The sequence below is a fragment of the Gopherus flavomarginatus genome, chromosome 1 (genome assembly GCF_025201925.1).
Source record: "Gopherus flavomarginatus isolate rGopFla2 chromosome 1, rGopFla2.mat.asm, whole genome shotgun sequence".
NCBI lineage: Eukaryota > Metazoa > Chordata > Testudines > Testudinidae > Gopherus > Gopherus flavomarginatus.
The window spans coordinates 228,667,504-228,672,367 of NC_066617.1; positions in this window are offsets into that span (position 1 = coordinate 228,667,504).

Below are 4,864 nucleotides of genomic sequence, written 5' to 3' on the forward strand. Positions count from 1 at the left end.
TCACCTGAGCTCTCAATAATCACCCAGCTGGACCCCTAGCAGTATGAAGGAAGAGGAGGAAGCAACCAGAGTACAGCAGAGGGGTGAGTAGAAGAAGAAAAGAGGGGGCCCAGGGGCATGAGCCAAGCCTAAGAATCTACATTCCTCTACTGTCAGCAGATAGTTTTGAAACCCACTGGCAGGGTATGTGTCTCATCCCCTTCTAATATTTGCATCTCATAAGAGATAACAGCCTACTACAGCTACCAATAGTAGTTCTGTTAGGCCAAGTGGTAAAGTTCTGTGCTGGGGATCTAAAGATCTGAACCCTGCTGATGACCTAAACTGGGGGATCAATGTGGTTCCCCAAGATAATACCTCTGGTTTTTCTCAGTTTTTTTTTTAATTTGGAAACTACATCCAGAACACTATGATTAAAGGACATTAAGATTACAAATTCAAGTGCTCAATTTTTGGGAAATGCCAGAATTAAGGTTACCCAGGCTTAACTCAGCCTCTGTTTATGTATCCATTACGATGCAGTCTTTAATTATATGATCCACATGTATTTTTTTCCATGGGATGCTTTTCCAGGGAACTCTCAATTAACAGGAATTCTACATACATTTGCATTGAAGTAGATTTGTACACGTTATGAGGCTTTGGATATGAGCAGGGGAATCTGTGCTAATATATTCTTTAGAGGTGTCTGGAGGACAATGATTCCATTTTGAGTGACATTTGGTGTCAGAATGTTCTTTTTCAGATGAAATTGATTTAGGAAGATTTTAGTAAGTAAGTGACTCATGTGCTATAGCCTGGTACTTAGGGCATGGCCTAGCACATGGGAACCAAGGTTCAAGTTTCTATGCTGGCTGACTCAGAGCAGAGTTTGTCAAGCCAGATCATCCTGAGGTTTTTGTAGAAACCGATATGTCTCCACTAAAAGTTTCTGCTTTGTTGAAATGATCTAGCTCTATTCTTTATGCGTTATAGTCCCTGGAAAGAAATGGGGGTGTTTTGTAAAATAAACAAATTTCATTTTGTTTTTTAAATAATTATTTTATAACAAATTCAAATTATTTTAGATGCTTTTAAAATATCCCTTTGGGGTGTTCAATAGCACTGAAACACTTATAACATGCTGTTAAGTGTGAATTCTCTGTAATAAAAGTTGCTGTGTCCCATTTTATGACCAAGAGATGTTCTTTATTTAATTAGACAATCTGTTTTTTTGAGGAAACAATTTTCTCTTTGACCAGATGTTCTGTCTCATCAATGTTTAGAGTAAATACAGTGCCAGAGCTTACATCAGAGGCACCTGTTTGCATTAGGAAACTTTTGGTAAAATATAAATGGACCAACACAGGCTTGTTCAACAGAACCATGTCAAGCAGATGCAGACAATCTAGAATGCTTGAGACAATATAATTTCATGTTTCAGAGTAGCAGCCGTGTTAGTCTGTATCCGCAAAAAGAACAGGAGTACTTGTGGCACCTTAGAGACTAAGGCCTGGTCTACACTACTTGTTTAAACTGATTTTAGCAGAGTTAAACCGATTTAGCGCTGCACCCGTCCACGCAACGGGGCCCTTTATATCGATATAAAGGGCTCTTTAAACCGGTTTCTGTACTCCTCCCCAACAAGAGGAGTAGCGCTGAAATCGGTATTACCATATCGGTTTAGGGTTAGTGTGGCCGTAAATCGACGGCATTGGCCTCCGGGCGGTATCCCACAGTACACCATTGTGACCGCTCTGGACAGCAATCCGAACTCGGATGCACTGGTCAGGTAAACAGGAAAAGCCTCGTGAACTTTTGAATTTTATTTCCTGTTTGGCCAGCTTGGAGCTCTGATCAACACGGGTGGCGATGCAGTCCCAAATCCAAAAAGAGCTCCAGCATGGACCGTATGGGAGATACTGGATCTGATTGCTGTATGAGGAGACAAATCTGTTCTATCACAGTTCAGTTCCAGAAGACGAAATGAGAAAGCATTTGAAAATATCTTCAGGCAATGATAGACAGAGGCCACAGCACAGTGCTGTGTGACAAGCGTAACGGAAAGCCAAAGAATGAAATGGACGCTCATGGAGGGAGGGAGGGGATACTGAGGACTCCAGCTATCCCACAGTCCTTGCAGTCTCCGAAAAGCATTTGCATTCTTGGCTGAGCTCCCAAGGCCTGTAGGGTCAAACACATTGTCCGGGGTGTTTCAGGGTATATGTCGTCAATTTACCCCCCCGCCCCATGAAAGAAAAGGGAAAAAAATCGTTTCTTGACTTTTTTATATGTCGCCCTATGTCTACTGCATGCTGCTGGTAGACGCGGTGCTGCGCCAATGAATAGCAGCATCCTCTCCCCTCCCCTCCCTGGTGGCAGACGGTATAGTATGACTGCTATCCATCGTCATCATCAGCCCATGAGTGCTCCTGGCTGGCCTCAGGTGAGGTCAGCCGGGGGCACCTGGGTAAAAATAGGAATGACTCCTGGTCATTCCCAGTAGATGGTACAGAACAGCTGGTAACCGTCCTCATCATAGCAACTGGGGGCTGAGTTCCATCAGCCCCCCCCCCCTTTCATGTCTAAAGAAAAGATTCTGTATTGCCTGGACTATCATAGCAGCAGTATTCTGGGCTCCTCTCCTAGCCACCGTTTAATGTTCTGCCTGGACTATCTTAGCAGCTGGAGGCTGCCTCCCTCTCATTTTATCTCACTAAAAAGTCAGTGTTTCTTATTCCTGCATTCTTTATTACTTCACACAAATGGGGAGACACTGCCACAGTAGCCCAGAAAGGTTGGGGGAGAAGGGACTCAACGGGTGAGGTCGTTGCAGGGGCACCCTCCGTGAATGGCATGCAGCTCATCATTTCTGTGGGATCTGACACGGAGCGGCTGTGCTCTCTGGTTCTCTGATACACTGGTTCTCTAGTACACTTGCTCCATATTCTAGGCAGGACTGACTCTATTTTTAAATAAACCATAAAGGAGGGATTGACTCGGGGAGTCATTCCCATTTTTGTCTTTGCGCCCCCGGCCGACCTCAGCTAAGACCAGCCAGGATCACCCATGACAGCAGCAGACGGTACAGAACGACTGATAACCGTCATCTCATCACCAATTTACAATGGCACAGCAGACAGTACAGAACAACTCTGTTACCATCTCTGCTACCTTGCAATGGCAAATGAATGCTGCTTTGTAGCACTGCAGTACCGCCTCTGTCAGCAGCATCCAGTACACATACGGTGACAGTGACAAAAGGCAAAATGGGCTCCATGGTTGCCATGCTATGGTGTCTGCCAGGGCAGTCCAGGGAAAAGGGGCACGAAATGATTGTCTGCCGTTGCTTTCATGGAGGAAGGAATGAGTAACGACATTTACCCAGAATCACCCGTGACACTATTTTTGCACCATCATGCATTGGGATCTCAACTCAGAATTCCAATGGGCGGGGGAGACTGCGGGAACTATGGGAGAGCTACGGGATAGCTACCCACAGTGCAAAGCTCCGGAAATCGACACTAGCCTCGGACCATGGACGCACACCGCCGAATTAATGTACTTAGTGTGGCCGCGTGCACTCGAATTGATACAATCTGTTTTACAAAACCGGTTTATGAAAATCGGAATAATCCCGTAGTGTAGACGTACCCTAACAAATTTATTTCAGCATGAGCTTTCGTGAGCTACAGCTCACTTCTTTGGATGCATAGAATGGAACACACAGACAGGAGATATTTATACATACAGAGAACATGAAAAGGTGAAAGTATGCATACCGACAGGAAGAGTCTAATCAATTGAGATGAGCTATCATCAGCAGGAGAAAAAAAACTTTTGAAGTGATAATTAAGATGACCCATAGAAGGTGTGAGGAGAACTTAACACAGGGAAATAGATTCAATTAGTGTAATGACCCAACCTTTCCCAGTCTCTGTTTAAGCCTGAGTTAATTGTATCTAATTTACATATTAATTTGAGTTCTGCAGTCTCTCTTTGGAGTCTGTTTTTGAAGTTTTTTTGTTGCAAAATTGCCACCTTCAAGTCTGTTACTGAGGATTTAGAGATGTTGAAGTGTTCTCCCACTGGTTTTTGAATGTTATGATTCCTGATGTCAGATTTGTGTCCATTTATTCTTTTGCGTAGAGACTGTCTGGTTTGGCCATCTGACATCAGGAATCATAACATTCAAAAACAATACATTGTGTTTACTTGCCTTTTGTATCGCCTTTTATCAGATATGCTAAAAGTCTTCTGTTTCAGTAGACTGCCTTTAGCTAGACTAATAGTCATCTCCTACACTGTGAAATCTTTCTGGTAGAAAGACTGAACATGACTGAGAGATATACAACTGTAAATTAGTTTATATTATATGGAAATTCTCTCACACACAAAAAACTTCATTAAGATGCATTCAAGTTACTAATATATATTATCAGCCGTAAGGCCAAAGAAACCTCTCTAGATCAGTGGTTCCCAAACTTGTTCCACCGCTTGTGCAGGGAAAGCCCGTGGCAGGCCAGGCCAGTTTCTGTACCTGCTGCTCCCACTGGCTGCGGTTCGCTGCTCCGGGCCAATGGGGGCTGCGGGAAGTGGCGCGGGCCGAGGGACGTACTGGTTGTCATTTCTCACCATCCCCATTGGCCTGGACCAGTGAACCACGGCCACTGGGAGCTGCGATCGGCCGAACCTGCGGATGCGGCAGGTACACAAACCGTACCGGCCTGCCGGGGGCTTTCCCTACACGAGCGATGGAACAAGTTTGGGAACCACTGCTCTAGACTGCTATAGTTTTAAAAACCAACAACAAAATTAAGCATTCAGTCTCAGAAAAATAAGAGTTTAGGTTAAACTTTAAAGAAATCTAAACATTTGAAAATAT